General features: G+C 41.0%; 1 protein-coding gene across 9 annotated transcripts in view; it reads left to right on the forward strand.

The window, feature by feature from the left end:
- Positions 1 to 19,165, forward strand: part of SCHIP1 (schwannomin interacting protein 1) — a 767,830-nt gene that overhangs the window by 599,175 nt on the left and 149,490 nt on the right. Inside the window, exon 1 of one of the 9 annotated variants that reach the window (XM_074405573.1) lies at positions 7,300 to 7,322. The exons of the other annotated variants lie outside the window; for them this stretch is intronic. The gene's annotated coding sequence lies outside the window, so the exon portion shown is untranslated. Of the gene's footprint in view, positions 1 to 7,299; positions 7,323 to 19,165 lie in introns of those variants that run through there. 9 annotated transcript variants of the gene reach the window in all.

A 19,165-nucleotide genomic window follows, 5' to 3' on the forward strand; every position in this document is an offset into this window, starting at 1 on the left:
GGGTTCTGCGGAACCCAACTTGTTGTAAATCTTATCAAATGACTGAATAAATTCCCACCCTAAGAAGGTGCATAAACTCACAAGGGTTGGAAAATGAAGCCCCAAATATCAGTAATATTTATTAACATATTTATTCCAGTTTTTTTAGGTGCTTAAATATAGCAATCAAGGGCTTGGAGGATTGAGGGATGTTACTTATAGGATGAATCGAGTTTCCTAGAGGAAGTGGTTAGGTTGGATTTTGATTTCCTGTGCTAGCGTGGGTCTGGGGAAAAAGGGAAAGTGTGACCAACACACAGAGGATATAGGCTTGGTTCCATGCCTATACTTTTACATGAAACAAAGGGCTGCTAGCAAAGCCTGCATCATAGTCAACAAATTAGTAAGCCTTATTCAGTATATCTACACTGCCTCATGCTCTGGTCAGTCCTTCCCCTATATGGGTGTTCAGATGATTCCTGGTTTTGCTCCCTCAGGCTCATATATATATATATATATATATTTTTTTTTGAGAAAGAATAAAAGAATAATAAGAAAAAGAATAAAGAAGAAGAAGAAAGAAAAAGAGGAAGAGGGAGAGAGGATGGGGGTATTGCTTTATTGCCCGGGCTAGGATGCAGTCTAAATATGGGTATGCCTATAATTGTCCTTAATAATGGAGACATGAAAGAAAATGAGGGAAGAGAATAACAAACAAGGAGCCAACCAATATTTCGTTTAAACTTCTAAGTTGATATGATTTGGTACTGGTAAGAGTGCATGTTTTGTGTATTTAAAGTGGAGAGTTCTATAAATGTTAATTACGTTTACTTGTTCCAGATCTGAGTTCAAGTCCTGGATATCGTTGTTAATTTTCTGTCTCACTGATCTGTCTAATATTAATGTTGAAGTCTCCCACTATTATTGTGTGGGAGTCTAAGTCTCTTTATAAGTCTTGTATGTCTGGGTATTCCTGTATTGGGTGCGTATATATTTAGGATCTTTAGCTCTTCTTGTTGTTGCATTGATCCTTTTATCATTACATAATGTCCTTCTTTGCTTCTTTTGATCTTTGTTGCTTTAAAGACTATTTTATCAGAGGCAAAAATTGTAACTTCTGCTTTTTATTTATTTATTTTAGCTCTCTGGTTGGTTGGTAAATCTTTCTCCATCCCTTGTTTTGAGTCTTTGTGTATCCTTGAATGTGAGATGGGTCTGGATGCAGTATACCAATGGGTTTTAGTTTTTTATCCAAATTGCCTGTCTGTCTTTGAATTGGGGGATTTAGTCAATTTAAATTTAGAATTAATAATGATATATGTGAGTTTAATACTGCCATTTAACATTAGCTGGCTATCTTGCCCATTAGTTGATGTAAATTCTTCATTACATTGATGCTCTTTACTTTTTGGTATTTTTTAGAAAGGCTGATACCGTTTGTTCCTTTCTATGTATAGTGGTTCTTTCAGAAGCTCTTGTAAAGCAGGCCTGGTGGTGATGAAATCTCTGAGTGCTTGCTTGTTCACAAAAAACTTTATTTTTCCTTGACTTATGAAGCTTAGTTTGGCTGGATGTGAAATTCTTGGTTGAAAGTTCTTTTCTTTAAGGATGTTGAATATTGGTCCCCACTCTCTTCTGGCTTGTAGAGTTTCTGCTGAGAGATCTGCTGTAAGTCTGATAGGCTTCCCTTTGTGGGTAACCTGACCTTTCTCTCTGGCTGCCCTTAGTATTTTCTCCTTCATTTCAACCCTGGTGAATCTGACGATTATGTGCCTTGGAGTTGCTCTTCTTGAGGAATATCTTTGTGGTGTTCTCTGTATTACCTGGAGTTGAATATTATCCTGCCTTACTAGGTTGGGAAAATTTTCTTGAATAATATCCTGAAGCGTATTTTCCAGCTTGGATTCATTCTCTTCGTCACATTCAGGTACACCTATCAAGCGTAGATTAGGTCTTTTCACATAGTCCCATATTTCTTGGAGACTTTGCTCGTTCGTTTTTATCCTTTTTTCTCTAATCTTGTCTTCTTGTTTTATTTCATTGAGTTGGTCTTCGACCTCTGATATCCTTTCTTCTGCTTGATCAATTCGGCTGTTAAAACTTGTGCATACTTCACATAGTTCTCGTATTGTTTTTCAGCTCCATCAATTCACTTATATTCCTCTCTAAATTGTGTATTCTTGTTAACATTTCATCAAACCTTTTTTCAAAGTTCTTAGTTTCTTTGGATTGGGTTAGAACAAGTTCTTTTAATTCACAGAAGTTGCTTATTATCCACATTTTGAAGGCTGCTTCTGTAATTGGAACACACTCGTTCTCCATCAAGCCTTGTTTCGTTGCTGATGAGGAACTGTGATCCCCTGCTGAGGGAGAGGCGTTCTGATCTTGGGTATTCTCAGTCTTTTTTGGCTGTTTTCTTCCCTTCGTTGTAGATTTATCCATCTGTGGTCTTTATAATTACCGTCTTAGTAATTGGGTTTCTGAGTGGACGTCCAACTTGATTCTCAGCGCCAAAATCTGAGCAACCCACTGTGCCGACTAAATCAGCGGCGTTAAGATTGATGGTGCTTTTCTGACTCTGCACCAAGAACCGACGCTCCGAGGCACCGGCAAAACCACCTCGCCGGTCACAAGAGTCACGCTGGTGACCTGTGGGGCTCCTCCGCTGGGAATCTCCTGGTACGTGAGCAACAAGAATTCATGTGAAGGTATGGCGTCCTCTCGTTCTTTGCGCTTTCACTGGGAGCTACAATCCCGAGCTGCTAGTGATCAGCCATCTTGGATCTCTCTCCCTATATATATATTTTTTTTTGTCACAGCCATGCCACCATCAAATTTTAAACTCCTGGTTTGTTGTTGTTGTTGTTGTTGTTGTTGTTGTTGTTGTTTTGAGATGGAGTCTCACTCTGTTGCCAGGCTGGAATGCAGTGGTGAGATCTCGGTTCACTGCAACCTCCAACTTCCGGGTTCAAGTGATTCTTCTGCCTCAGCCTCCTGAGTAGCCAAGATTACAGGCAGATGCCACCATGTCCCGCTGGTGTTTTTTATTTCTCATAGAGACAGAGTTTCATCATGTTGTCCTGGATGGTCTCAGTCTCTTAACCTTGTGATACACCCACCTCAGCCTCCCAAAGTGCTGGGGATTACCAGTGTGAGTCACCTCACCCGGCCTAAAAATTCTTTTTTTTTAAAAAAGGCAATCTGTAATTTAAGAGTAACTTTAATAAATCTGCACCCATTGTTACCTCCCCAGAACACATTTAAAATATGTAAGCTGCATGATGTCAGATTATGCTGTGATTATCTTGCCAGTGCCTTACCGACAGACCATATACCTGTGGGTGGGTAATGAGTACCTCCTAGAAGGAAATGGATCTTTTCACTCTCATTCTGGGAGTTGATCACACCTGGGCAGGGGATAAAGACTAAGGAAGTGGGCCTTACATTTATGTCAGGGGTTATGTTTCTCCTCTCTCTGGATAGGTGGCCAATATTGTCCAAGCCCCAAGAGGTAGAAATTCTCTTGACATCTGAAGGAAGATGGATGGAGAATGAGGCAGAAAACCAGCTTCACAGGGGACCCTAAGGCCAGTCTAGGAGGTGCTATACTACTTCTTCTCTACTTACTTCCAACGTCCAGTAATGCTTTGTTAAGTTTTATTCTGGTATCAGCTGTCTTAAGAGATAAAGGGGAGAATCTGTCTCACACTGGTTGGAGAAACAAAAGAAAGAGGAGCTCCCCTTTCCCTTTCTTTCCCAGTGAGGCTGGGATGGATTAGCTGCAGTAGTCACCAGCAGAGGAAGGTTAGGTTCAGAGCACCCTGCGGAAGTCACTTGCAGTAGTAGCAGCAGGGTAGAGGGAACAAACCTGCCTTGGGAAAGCTTAGGTGACCTCTGAGAGGCCCTGGATCCCTGGAGAAATAGTGGGGGACAGTTAGAAGCAGAAATATTCCTGGCAGTCAGTCCAGGGGGTTTTGGAGCTATCAGGTTTAGTCGTCAAAAGTGAATGTGTTAAGACAGGGTGTGGTGGCTCACGCCTGTAATACCACCACTTTGGGAGGCCAAGGCAGGCAGATCATCTGAGGTCAGGAGTTCAAGACCAGCCTGGGTGAAACCCTGTCTCTACTAAAATACAAAATCGGCTAGGCATGGTGATGTGTGCCTATAGTCCCAGCTACTTGGGAGGCTGAGGCAGGAGAATTGCTTGAACCTGGGAGGCAGAGGTTGCAGTGAGCTGAGATCACACCACTGCACTCCAACCTGGGAGACAGGGAGAGACTTCAATTTAAAAAAAAGAAAAAAAAAAAAAAAGAAAAAGAAGTAGATGTGTTCCAGATAAAACTCTCTTTATAATACTGTGGTGGCGGTAAGAAATCTATTTTTTCCAAGGCAGCATGTTGCTTATTGATGAAATACAAAAAGCCTTCCCAATAATGTGAGGAAATGGCAACATTGTTTAACATATTTAACTAATACTGTTTAAGTACTACCCAATTAAATAAGAGGAAATAAATGTATAAAACACTGAAAAGGATGTCCCTAGTGCCTATTAGAATATGCCGTAAGTCCTAATGAAAGCAAACAATGATGCTAAGACTGTAAGTGCTGGTGCCAAAGTACCTCAGTCCAAATGGGGATTTTTCAACCTCTGTGCCTTAGTTTTTCTGGCCTGTAAAATGGAGATGATGACCATTCCTACTTCATAGGTTTGTCATGAGGATTGAGACAGATTAAGTGAGATTACAGATTAAGTTGGTTAATCTGCATAAAGCTTTTAGAGCAGTGCCTGGTACATGATAAGCAATCAGTAAGCATGAGCTATTATTATTGCTGTGTGAAATAACCTTAGAGCCTATAAGTCATTTCCTGTTATTTGCTATTAGAGATAGTAATGCAATGAGTAGCTCTATTAATATAATGTTTTGCTTCTGTTTAATTATTTCATTAAATTCCCAGAAATCAGATTGCTGAATCAAATGGTGATCACAATAATTACCTTTTAAAGATATTCCTTTGACTTCTTCACTTAAAGAAAATTTTATGATATGTAATTTACTAGTTGACATAAAAGAGTAAAGCAAATGTATTTATTTGACAACAGAACAATAATAATTTAGTAAACACCTACTTTATTCATAAAACCATCTAGACATCATACAAAAACCCAGGGGTCTATTCAGTTGATTAAATCCAGCAAGGATTTCCCAGTCTACTACATGCTTGTTCCATTCCATCCATGCTGGGTGTTAATCAGAGGATGGAGGAACATGGAGTGGCCTTTGTCTTTAAAACTCAAAATCTATGCAAGAAAGTAAGATGTGAAGATAGTATGAGACTCTACAATCAGGTGCCAAATTCCATTTTTAAAATATCCCAGGCAGGGTGCAGTGGCTTACTCCTGTAATCCCAGCACTTTGGGAGGCCAAGGAAGGCTGATAACCTGAGGTCAGGAGTTCAACACCAGCCTGGCCAACATGGTGAAACCCTGTCTCTACAAAAATACAAAAAAAATAGCCAGGCGTGGTGGTGGGTGCCTGTAATCCCAGCTACTTAGGTGGCTGAGGCAGGAGAATCGCTTGAACCCAACAGGCAGAGTTGGCAGTGAGCTGAGACTGTGCCATTGTACTCCAGCCTGGGTGACACAGCAAGAGTCTGTCTCACAAAAAAAAAAAAAAATCTGTGATACAGACATTAGATATTAGGCATAGTAAGCTAAGCAATAAATAGTAGGAGGTGTTGGTGAAAGGTGCAGTGGCTCATGCCTGTAATCCCAACACTTTGGGAGGCCGAGGCGGGTGGATCACCTGAGGTCGAAAGTTCAAGACCAGCTTCACCAACATGGAGAAACCCCATCTCTACTAAAAATACAAAATTAGCCCGGCGTGGTGGCACATGCCTGTAATCCCAGCTACTCACTCAGGAGTCTGAGGCAGGAGAATCGCTTGAACCCAGGAGGCAGAGGTTGTAGTGAGCTGAGATTGCACCATTGCACTTCAGCCTGGGCAGCAAGAGTGAAACTCTGTCTCAAAAAAAAACCAAAAACCAAAAAACAAAAAAAAGAGTATGTGCTGGCTAGAGCCACCTGGCAGACATCAAAGCATTTTCAAAGCAAATATCCAGTTGGCAGCAAAGAAAGAAGTATATTACCATCCAAGTGATGACCAAATTAGGTTATTCTGTCTTCTTAGAATCTAACATTTTATAATTACTTTTAATCCACCCCCAAATCAACAGGACAGCTTTGTATTCAAATATTATCAGCAGAAAATGTTTGCTCTTGCTAAAGCACACCCTCGTCTATGCCAGCTGGAAGGTAAAAGGAACCCTCAAACTTCATCCGTGGTCTTTAGCCAAGGGACTCCAAGAGGTGTGCTCAGGAGTAGATGAGGCTGGAAAAGGGCCTCCATTGAGGACTGCGTGTTCATGTTTCGGGAGGGCTCTCTACCTGCTGAAAAAGCAAAAGCATCTCCACTTCACTGTTTTCAGGCTGCAGTGCTAATGTGTCTTACAATAATCCAAATCTCACACCACAGGCTTTACCACTCCAGTCTTCTCTCTTTTGTCTCGGAGTTAGAAGGGGGCAAACTGCCCCTCCTCTTTGAGGTGAGCAAGATCATTTGTTTCAAGGAAGCCGAACCTGAAATAGAAGCAGAAGCCCTTTCATATAATTGAGGAAGACTTCACAGTTGTCAGAAACCCTTTTTGTAAGAGAATAAGCCCCCATATAAAGCATTTTCTGGCCTTTAAAAACAACCCACCAAATATCTTTTTTGTGCCTTATCCAGGATTTTTTTTTTTTTCTGTTGCCCAGGCTGGAGTACAATGGCATGATCTTGACTCATTGCAACCTTTGCCTCCTGGGTTCAAGCAATTCTCCTGCCTCAGACTACTGAGTAGCTGGGATTACAGGTGACCACCACCACACCTGGCTAATTTTAATATTTTTAGTAGAGACTGGGTACTAGGTGTCACCATGCTGGCCAGGCTGGTCTCAAACTCCTGACCTCAGGTGATCCACCAGGCTCGGCCTCCCAAACTGCTGGGATTACAGGCATGAGCCACCATGCCTGGCCCTTTATTTGGGGATGATTAAATTGCCTACTATGTGCAGATCCTTGTGAATTGTCAGGCTTCATATTTCTTCAAAAGGCTGAAGCCTGGCAGGCAATGTCAAGAGAAGGAGCTGCTTTGCCCAAACAGGTTCCAAAGCAGTCACGTGAAATTGTCTTCCTTATATGGTGAAAAGCACCCTGTCCCTTTAAGGCCCAGAGACTTGGCTGCAGACAGTCCCTGGGAAGTTTGCAGGCAGCCCCATCCAGTGTCTGATCCTTGCTGCTTTGCAGGTGAGTTCCCAAACCTTCTCTCTCCAATTTGTCCTCTATAATTGTTCTCATGGCGGGTTAGAAATACTGATATGAAGGGGCTAGAGAATTTCAGGGTCAGCAGAGATGGTGTCGTTTGGAGAAGTTTGAGTTGAAGGAAAAAACAAGGTTACAAGGGAAATGTGCAGTAATGCAGCCAGTGAGGATGCATCTAACTTCCTGTGGGGAGAAGGCAGCAAGGTTACAGAAAGCCCTGAGGCATTTCCAGGGCAGGGCAGGGCAGGGGAAACAAATTCAGCAGGGGAAGAGGGACAGATTCTAGATAAGACCATGCAGGGCTAAGTTTAGACTCTTGAGCTATATAACCTGGTGAACTGCAAGTTAAAACCACGCATAACCAGTAGGAAACACTGCTTCTGCAAGTGCTGAAGGCTTTCCAGGAGCTAGAGCTACAGGATTGACTGCAGAGGGGAAAGTATATGCAAACGTTTGGAATGTCTATAGGCCTGAAGGCTGCAGCCTTAACCCTTTATGCAGCCTGCCTTGTTAGCCATTAGGGTTTGGCTGCCACAGAGCAGGAGCTGGATGTGCATGTGTGAAGTACTGCAGTAGGAGACCAAATAAACAAGACTATGATTGTGGAAATGCATCTCTGGCATCCCCACGGTACCATGTGCAGAGAAGAGAGATTTTCTAAGCTCAGATTTCCTGTTTCATCCACAGAAAAATCTCCTATTTTCTGTGTCATCCTTCTTCCAGCAAAGGGCTGGAAGAAATCTCATTTAAGCTAATTACTGCTCTGTCATTTACTAATTCAGCTTCTTGAATTTTTTTCCTCAATGGTCTGGAGCCTTGTATGATATTAATTTGAAATTAATAAAACTTTTTAATAGCTAAAGATTTGCTAGCAGAAAATATTTCTCTGGAAGATTGAGATATATATATATATATATATATATATATATATATATATATATACACACAGCTGAGGTTGGGATTTTATTAAGAGCATGAAAAGAGATGGGTGTGGTGTAGAAGGAGAAACACTTGATGATCATTTTATATAATATCCAAAGCCGTTTAACTGAGCCCATTCATCAACTACAGCCAAAAAAGAAGTCTACCCAAGAATTTTAAAAGAAAGATGCTAAATTACAGGGCTTGGGGTCCTCTTCTCTCCTAGTTGAGTCTAGGGCCATTCATCATTCAGAGGTCAGTAGTTTCTCTACAGTTGTTGTGTGGAGGAGTGAACAAGGAGGCTGGATTAACATTCCTTACATACTCCATGCCTTTTAAAAATATTCATTCATCTGAGCAGTCACTGAAGAATTCTTTTTATTATTAACTAACAAGTGCTCTATCCACTTGTTAGTGCTTTCTAAAGACAGAATGTTCATGAAAAAAAGATTTTGTTTTATCAACATTTTGATTTATCAAGAGGGATCTGTTAGTGTAAGGGTTCCTGTCTTCTCCTCCTCACTTCTGATGGATGGGCAAAGTGGTGATTATTGCTTACTGAAGAGAAATACCTGTTCTTGACTCTGAAATCACAAAGGGCTCTACTTTTGACCTTTCTCATTCAGAAGCACTGGTGTCCCAAGCATAAAGTTAACTTCTGCATTCACAGTGTGAAAGAAAGCAGAGTGCATGGGTATAGTTTTGCTTCATTTTGTATCAAGCTAAATACAGAAAGTAGTGTCAAATACATTGCTTTCAAATATAGATGCCCCCGAGAAAAACAAAATTCTATCTGCCAAGCTGAAAAATCTCTAAAAGTACCATACTGTTATCTTTTATAAGATAAATCAAGGCATTTCAAAGGAAAAAAAAGATGTGTCTTCCCGAACATTTCACACAGTGACTCTCCATGCCCTCAGTCACATACGGATCTTACAACTTTACACAGGCCACTTACTCTATCTGTGCCTCAGTTTCCGACCTAGAATTGAGCAGATCTGAGTTAAATTTCTGGTTTCTTCATTTATTTCCATAACCATAGGCAAATTACTTAGCCAGTCTAAACTTCAGTTTTCTTTTTCTTTTTTTCTTTTTCTTTTTTTTTCTTGAGACCGAGTCTCACTCTGTCGCCAGGCTGGAGTGCAGTGGCGCAATCCCGGCTCACTGCATCCTCTGGCTTCCAGGTTCAAGTGATTCTCCTGCCTCAGCCTCCTGAGTAGCTGGGATTACAGGCACGCACCACCACACCCAGATAATTTTTGTATTTTTAGTAGAGACGGGGCTTCACCATGTTGGCCAGGATGGTCTTGATCTCTTCACCTCATGATCCGCCCGCCTCAGCCTCCCAAAGTGCTGGGATTACAGGTGCTAGCCACACCCCCTGTCAAGTTTTCTTATTTCTAAAGTGAATGAATGTTAATTAGGATCAGAAGACCCCAGAACTCAGCATAGGCTCCATAAATGCTATTTCTCATTTTTCTTTTTCTATTACCTGGGAAACAACACTGTACCTTGGGGAAGGAAGTAAGTTTTGAAAACAGAAACCAGCTCTGTAGCTTGGCTTTAGAACAACAGTTAGTTCATCCCGAGTCCATCCTTTTCACAGAAGGATGCCCAACTCCCTGGGAAACCCATTCTTTTCTTTTTTTAAAAAAATTATTATTATTATTTTTAATTGCATTTTAGGTTTTGGGGTACATGTGAAGAACATGCAAGATTGTTGCATAGGTACACACGTGGCAGCCTGATTTGCTGCCTTCCTCCCCCTCACCTATATCTGGCATTTCTCCCCATGCCATCCCCCCGCCAACTCCCCACCCCTTGCTGTCCCTCCCCTATTTCCCTCCAACAGACCCCAGTGTGTAGTGCTCCCCTCCCTGTGTCCATGTGTTCTCATTGTTCAACACCCATCTATGAGGGAGAACATGCAGTGTTTGATTTTGTGCTCCTGTGTCAGTTTGCTGAGAATGATGGCTTCCAGGTTGATCCATGTCCCTACAAAGGACACAAACTCATTGTTTTTTACGGCTGCATAGTATTCCATGGTGTATATGTGCCACATTTTCCCTGTCCAGTCTATCATCGATGGGCATTTGGGTTGGTTCCAGGTCTTTGCTATTGTAAACTGTGCCATAAATGAACATTCGTGTGCACGTGTCCTTATAGTAGAATGATTTATAATCCTTTGGATATATACCCAGTAATGGGATTGCTGGGTCAAATGGAATTTCTATTTCTGGGTCCTTGAGGAATTGCCACACTGCCTTCCACATTGGTTGAACTAATTTACACTCCCACCAGCAGTGTAAAAGTGTTCCTATTTCTCCACATCCTCTCCAGCATCTATTGTCTCCAGATTTTTTAATGATCGCCATTCTAACTGTCGTGAGATGGTATCTCAATGTAGTTTTGATTTGCATTTCTCTAATGACCAGTGATGATGAGCATTTTTTCTTATGTTTGTTGGCCTCATGTATGTCTTCTTTTGTAAAGTGTCTGTTCATATCCTTTACCCACTTTTGAATGGGCTTGTTTGTGTTTTTCTTGTAAATCTGTTTTAGTTCTTTGTAAATTCTGGATATCAGCCCTTTGTCAGATGGGTAAACTGCAAAAATTTTTTCCCATTCTGTTGGTTGCCAATTCACTCTAATGACTGTTTCTTTTGCTGTGCAGAAGCTGTGGAGTTTGATTAGGTCCCATTTGTCTATTTTGGCTTTTGTTGCCAATGCTTTTGGTGTTTTAGACATGAAGTTCTTGCCTATGCCTATGTCCTGAATGGTTTTGCCTAGGTTTTCTTCTAGAGTTTTTATGGTGTTAGGTCTTATGTTTAAGTCTTTAATCCATCTGGAGTTAATTTTAGTATAAGGTGTCAGGAAGGGGTCCAGTTTCTGCTTTCTGCACATGGCTAGCCAGTTTTCCCAACACAATTTATTAAACAGGGAATCCTTTCCCCATTGCTTGTTTTTGTCAGGTTTGTTGAAGCTCTTCCCCGCCCCCCACCCCCCAGCTCTAGCACCCCGGCTGGAGTACAGTACTGTGATCTTGGCTCGCTGCAACCTCCGCCTCCCGAGTTCAAGCAATTTTCCTGCCTCAGCCTCCAGAGTAGCTGAGACTGCAGGCACACGCCACCACGCCCAGCTAATTTTTGTATTTTTAGTAGAGATGGGGTTTCTCCGTGTGGGCCAGGCTGATCTTGAACTCCCAACCTCAGGTGATCCATTCACCTCAGCCTCCCAAAGTGCTCAGAATATAGGTGTGAGCCACCATGCCTGGCCCCTGAAAGGTCTTCCTATTTTTTTTCTTTAGACAAAGTCTTCCTCTATCACCCAGGCTGGAGTGCAGTGGTGTGATCTTGACTCACTGCAACCTCTGCCTCTGGGTTCCAGCAATTCTGCCTCAGCCTCCTGAGTAGCTGGGATTACAGGTGTGTGCCACAATGCCCAGCTAATTTTTTTGAATTTTTAGTAGAGATGGGGTTTCACCATGTTGGCCATGATGGTTTTGAACTCCTGACTTCAAGTAATCCACCCACCTTGGCCTCCCAAAGTGCTGGAATTACAGGCATGAGCCACCACACCTGGCAGGAAACTCTTCTTAAAGCAAACCTGCTTCCACTTATTTTGTGTTCAGAGATGTGAATAATTGTTTTTTTAATATAAAATAACTCCATATGCTTAAAGAACAATAGTAAGTTATCTTTAGAATCTCTATAAAAGCGGTCTATCCCAATAATAAACTTAAAAAGGAATTTTGTTGGTTCTTACAAGGTACCTTTTACAAGTGTTTCAAAAATAACCAATTGCTACTTTTCTATAAAATCTCCTAACTCATTCACATAGCTGTCTTTAAGAACATGACTCTCTTTACTTCCAGTGTTTTCATTGTTTAGGTCTTTTTTTTTTTTTTTTTTTTTTTTTGAGACAGAGTTTCGCTCTTGTTACCCAGGCTGGAGTGCAATGGTGCGATCTCGGCTCACTGCAACCTCCGCCTCCTGGGTTCAGGCAATTCTGCTGCCTCAGCCTCCTGAGTAGCTGGGATTACAGGCACGTGCCATCATGCCCAGGTAATTTTTTGTATTTTTAGTAGAGACGGGGTTTCACTATGTTGACCGGGATGGTCTCGATCTCTTGACCTTGTGATCCACCCGCCTCGGCCTCCCAAAGTGCTGGGATTACAGGCTTGAGCCACCACGCCCGGTCGAGGTAAAGTCTTATACTGTTGCCCAGACTGGAGTGCAGTGGCTCAATCTTGGCTTGCTGCAACCTCCGCCTCTCAGGTGCAAGCAATTCTCCTTCCTCAGCCTCCCGAGTAGCTGGGATTACAGGCATACACCACCATGCCCAGTTAATTTTTTTGTATTTTTAGCAGAAACGAGGTTTCACTATGTGGCCAGCCTGGTCTCAAACTCCTAACCTCATGACTTACCTGCCTCGGCCTCCCAAAGTGCTGGGATTAGAGGTGTGAGCCACCGCGCCCGGCCTATTTAGGTCACTTTAAGAGTAAGTTTGCATTACTTGCAATGAGTGTGTATGACGCACTTACAAACCGAAAAAATTACCAGCTTAGAAAGGTGGTGACAAATTTCAGCAGCAGAAACATTCCATTGAAAACACACATCCCAGCACATACATCAGCTGGGAATTGAGCATGCCATTTTTAACTCAACTAAGAGCAGGTCACACACATAGCCAATCTTCTAGTCATGGATTAACACCGCCTCTGTCAGGAGACTGATGTTTAGACTACACTTGTCCAATAAAAGTAGCTGTGAAACTCTGGGCTAGTTCCTACATGTATCTGAGCCTTGATCTATGGCCTGCATAATGAGAATGATAATAATACTTATGCACGTGGTCAAGGTAAAGTATGAAATGTGCCAGGACAGTTGCTCAGTAATTATGTTGGATCTGAATGCCTAATAGTCTCTAACAAAGTCTTATACCTTAATAAGGTAATGGCCCCAGATCTTGTCTACACACTTTAGAACAATCTGCAAGTATGGATATGTTTCTAAGGAAGTGTGAATTTTATTTTTAATAAAAATGTCAGTTATGTTTCTAATTAGGTGCAATCAAACAGAAATAGATGCTGAGGCAATCATAGACCTGCCACAGGGGTTAACTGTGGAAACAGCCTACAAATGCAGATGTGGTTTAAAAGCTGCTGGGTCTCAAAGAGCTTTGGATTGGCTGTGTTCCTTAAAAATATTTTTTATTTATTTGTTTTTCTTGAGATGGAGTCTCGCTCTGTCACCCAGGCTGCAATGCAGTGGCATGGTCTCGACTCACTGCAACTTCCACCACCCAGGTTCAAGCGATTCTACTGCCTCAGCCTCCTGAGTAGTTGAGACTACAGGCACCTGACACAGCACCCAGCTAATTTTTGTGTTTTTATTAGAGACAGGGTTTTACCATGTTGGCCAGGATGGTCTCGATCTCTTGACCTTATGATACACCCACCTCAGCCTCCCAAAGTCCTGGGATTACAGGCATGAGCCACAGCACCCAGCCAAAAATATTTTTTAACTTTTTACCCCCAGGCAAGTACCTCTGTGTTTGGTACACTGGCAGAAGCAGTTAGAATGGGGCAAAGCATTAAATAGATGGAGATGAGAGATCCTGGTGAAGTTGAATCTCCGAATATATCTTTGACTCCCTTCTTCCCCAACTGCCCAACTATTCGCCTTTAGCTTTTCAGATGTATTTCATTCATGAAACCACCAAGCTGGGGAAGCTTGAAGAAGTGTCTAGGCCAGCCTCTTGCCTTCATTCAAAGCTGCACTTGAAACAGTCAGGAACCATGGCTACCTACCCTTTCAAGGGAAAGAGACTGCAGTCCAGTTTATTGCCTACCTGTACTGGGGCTACACTGGGAACCTTCTCCCCGCAGCCACCCTTGTAATGCAAGCCCATCTTCTTTTAGTATGCTGTGGGTCTGGTCTGTACTTTGTGTTTATGGCAAATTGATATCCTGTCTATGGGAAATTGCCACTAAAGTGGGGAGTATTGATATGGTCAAAGCCTCTGTGAAGGGTAGCACTTCCTTGTTTTCTGCGTGATTAATCATCAGGTGAGTAGACATCCTTCTCCCCTGACTTCGTCACTTCTATTCTCCACTCCCACTTCCCCTTCTGTTGCAGTGGCTCGAAAACTAGAGAGCATGCATCAGAGTTACCTGGAAGGTTAAAACACAGATTGCCAGGCTTTATCCCCAGAGTCTCTGATGTGTAGGTCTCACCGGGGCCTGGATGTTTGCAATTTCTAACAAGTTTACAGGTGATCTGGGCTACACTTTGGCAACTGCTCCACTGGTCTAACAATAAATCTCACTGTAGTGTTCCCAGTAACTTGCACTTACTCCCATCTTTCTATATAACACCTCCTCAATTTTTGGAGGTGAAGTATAGCCTTCTCACCACAGTTATGTGCTACGATTTATTGAGCTCTAATTGTAACAAACAAGACATATACTATTTCAACTACAAATTTGGTATCATTAAACAGAAAGAGGTTAAGTAACCATGATCTTACAAGTAATAAAGAGACGATTTTGAACTCAGATTTATGTGAAAAATGTTTGCTCTTTCCATGATCCCAGGGCTGGCAAATAAGATTTTTAACTTGCTCTCAACTCCAATTCATTGGCAGCAGCTGCCTGGAGCACTGGATTGAGGAGTTTCAGGTGGGATGGGTGCTCTGCCAGGAGAGCTCTAGAACTGCTGAGCTACACTGCACAGGTGTGGGAGTGGAGAGTGGCAATGGGTGTGTGTTGTGTTTGCGTCCCCACGTGATGCTTTGCCTTGTTCATGGATCAATTTCGTTAGGACCTAGAATCAGATGAGAGATGTGTATTTAAGTTTATTCCAGAGGAAACAATAAATTTATTTCCTTGTCCCTTTTTCTGAAAGGTGAGGTTAAGTTTTTGAGTCTATATTTGAGGTATAATAAACTGTAAAGTGAAATGAAATAATCCTGGTTTTTATATTTGTATCTAATGCACATTTTAACATGATTGACACAATGCATTGTGTAGCTATTTTTCTGGAAAAGTCAATCTTTTAGGAATTGTTTTTCAGACCTTCAATAGATTTTTTCTTTCAATTTCAAAAAAAACCCACAAACAAAAAGAAATGCAACTGGTATATAGACAGTGGTAAACAACATAAGCATGATACCCTAAAGTGGCTCGGACAAGAGTTATGTTAATTACAACCTTTGAATATTTCTATCTTTCAATGTGACCTATCTAATGGATTGCCTTATATTGAAATAATTCGGTGTGATTTAGGAGGAAGGTAATGACATTTCCAGTTTAGTTCCTCTCTCTGTGTTCATATTCACTGTGGGACTTGTTATTTTTAATGCCTCAGTGCTTTATATGAACAATGAATTAAATTATGTTTTCCTGCTGCATCTTAACATTTATTATAAGTGTGATTAAATGACATATAACTTAATGGCATCTATTTTATTTGATCAACAAATATTTACAAAAATGTATCCCCAGACACTGGGGATATAACAACAAACAAAACATAATGTTCTCATGGAACTTATATTCTAGAGAGGAGAGACAGACAATAAACGAGTAAACAAAGAAGAAAATTGCATATAGTGATAAAGTGTGTTCAGGGAGTGAGAAAAACTCTGTGTGTATTTTTGTGCCTATGTGTGTGTGTGTTTTGCTATCTTACAAGTGGTCAGGGAAGGCCTTTCTGAGAAGGTAACATTGAATGTGGAAAAGAAACCAAACATGGATAGGTCTGGGAATGGAGCATTCCAGGTAGAAAAAAATGGCCAGTGCAAAGATCCTGAGGTTAAAAGTCCATTGGAGCCAGCTGAGTAGGCTGGTAGGGAGTTTCAGCTGGGGATGCTGCAACCTCTCTATTTCTGCCTATAGGATGGTTGAAGATGTACGGGTGGCAATTTGCATATAAGATGCTAGAGTTGAGGGCAGAATACTATTGGCTTCTAGTGCGCAGGGACCAGGTAGATAAACATCTTGCACTGCTCTTGATAGACTCACACAAGATTTGTCTTGCTCATACTGTCCTGAAAAATTGTCTCTATTGAGAAATCCTAAAGAGCCTTTAAAGCCAGGCTAAGAAGTCTGAATTTTATCCTAAGTACAGTGGGAAGCTATTGGAGAGTTGCAAGCTTTAAAAGGCAATCTTTCAAAGATCACTTTGGCTACTGAGTGGAAAGTGAATTGTAAGGGACAAAGGTGAAAGAGGGACATTCAATAGGAAGCTCTTTCAGTAGTCCACAACAGAGATGACGGTGGCCTGGACAAGAGGAGTACTGGCGAAGGTCTTGAGAAGTGTTTTTCCTTCAAGAAGGCTGCTAAATACATATAAAATGCTGTTTCCTGTGACACCATTGTGTTATCTTTTTCTTTTTCCTTGAGAGATTTTTCAGTTTCAGAATCCCCTGGTTTCTCAACGTACATTTAAGAGAATTTTGTGGCACCAAATTACAGAAGACCTTGCTCTTTAAAATGCAAGTCCTTATCCTCTTGCTCTTTAACCTTGCATATCCATCTGCATTTCAAGTTGTTCATTGCTCAGAAAGGTAATCTATTTGATTTGGGCTTGTAAAAAGAGATGAAATTACTTGGGCTTCTTGAATAACAATATGTGATATTTTTTTCTCTGAGGGTCAATATGAATTAGCCTACATACATCATTTTACTAAATGAGAGACTAATTACATGAATAACTGGGACCAAGTCTGCATTTATTCTGTTGAAAGAGTAGCATTGAACATCGGAATCTCTTGAAGAGACTCAGGTATTTCAGTACTCATTTTACTTAGGCATTAAAGCCTCACAGATAGTGTCCAGGTGCATTGGCTCCTCCCTGACAAAGGCAACTCAGCTTCCAAGACCAGAAAATTCTTGCTGTTGTCCCCTTGTCCCTCCTTATAGCCAACTCTTCTTTCGGCAGCTCCGCAGCCAGTGGCCCCCAGACTGACCTCAGTGTGTCTCTGCAAATGCAGAGATTCACAAAGCAACAATGTGGAAACTTGTCAATTCACCTGCAGAACAACTCAATTCGCATTTGAGGGGAGGAGCATCCTGTGCCCAGGCTGAGCTGAAGGGGGTGGCATGATGTTACCATTGGTAGAAAACTGGGTAAAGGGCACAAGGGCTTTTTGTCTATATTTTCTCTATATTATTTCTTAAAACTGCATATGAATGTACAATAATATCAAAATTAAATGTTTAATTTAAAAAATAACTAGTTAAATGAATGGATATAGATGAACCCCTAACTCAGTCTTAAAAGAAGCAGCACCCCCCAAATTTTTAAACAGTATATATACTGTACCTTATAGTAAAACTATAAGGAAAAGCAAGGAATTAAGGTGAATTTTAGGATAGTATTGAGAGGGAAGAGGTGGAAGAGGAAATGTCATCAAAGTAAAACACCCAGAGGGCCTCAAAGGTACTAAACACAATATTCTGACTTAAAGTGGGGAAGTGAGAAATTCAGGAATTCATTTAAACATTATTCTTTAAACTACACATAAATGTTTTTATATTTTGCTTTGTATGTATGACATATTTAAAAATAAAAAGATAAATTTTAAATTAAATTTATTCAAAAGGGAAACTTTACATTGCTACTAACAATGAAATATAAGTATCACTTGCTAATGTAGAAGAGATGTATATATACTGTGTTTCATCAACTTTGAGGCACACTTTAAAAATAATTTTGGTATCTCTGAAATTGGGGTGTAAACTTACAATCAATGGTATCTAGCAATTATAACAGGCAACACTTCTCTTAGTGGCATGTAAAATAATGTGCTTTACACACCAATGGTGTATTAGATTTGATGAGATATATATAGTAAACTACAAAATTGATGTTATTAAACTTTTTAAAACAAAAGGTAAAAATAGTAAACAAAAATAGAACATATCAAATTGACTTATAAAATGTATGGCTAAAGATGTTTCTTATTAGATGGATGAGACAGATGGAACTTTTTTTTTGGAGGCCAAGACTCACTCTGTTGCCCAAGCTGGAGTTCAGGTGCAATCCTGGCTCACTGCAACCTCCACCTCCTGGGTTCAAGTGATTCTCCTGCCTTAGCCTCCCGAATAGCTGGGATTACTGGCATGCACCACCACGCCCAGTTAATTTTGTACATTTAGCAGGGATGAGATTTCACAATTTAAAAATGAGTTGACATAAAGAAAAGAATTACATAATAAGAAATAGAGGTAGAACATAATAAAGCAAAATTATGGAGGTAGTACCAACATGATAGTGACTTGGCCTAATTGCCTAGGCTCAGATACTGCCCTTTGGCCCCATGTGCCAGCTCAAGCCAACCCTTGCCACCCTCCAGCACTGTGCCCAGCTCCTACCTAGGCCAGCAAGCATGGGAACAGGGCTTGGGCAACCACACCAATGCTCAGATGAAGAATGTGGCTGTAGCTTACCAAAGTCACTATATGAGAGTGAAAAGGAATTCCTAGGTAATAGACTCCTTTTAAGTATTGAAATAATCTGGATTTGCCTCTATTTAAATAACAGGATACTCAGAAGTTCCTGTTTTAAGCCTGTTCTACAAAAAATAAAGAAGGAAAAAAGAGCATTTTAATCTTTGTTGCTGGATAACCTGTTTACTAAAAATGGGTTACCACACTCTAAACAATTCAGTGATTATGAAACCAAAGAATGGTCTACTTTATTTTTTTCAAGGAAGGAAGGAAGGAAGGAAAGAAGGGAGGGAGGGAGGGACTTTATTTTTTACAATACAGTTGCCATTGAAATGGTTAAGAATAACTTGAAACAAAATGTGTTTCACTGGGAAAATTCAAGAAGAAGCTGAATGTGGTGTCTCTTGCCTATAATCCCAGCACTTTGGGAGGCTGAGGTGAACAGATTGCTT

Source organism: Saimiri boliviensis, chromosome 9, assembly GCF_048565385.1.
Source record: "Saimiri boliviensis isolate mSaiBol1 chromosome 9, mSaiBol1.pri, whole genome shotgun sequence".
Lineage (NCBI taxonomy): Eukaryota > Metazoa > Chordata > Mammalia > Primates > Cebidae > Saimiri > Saimiri boliviensis.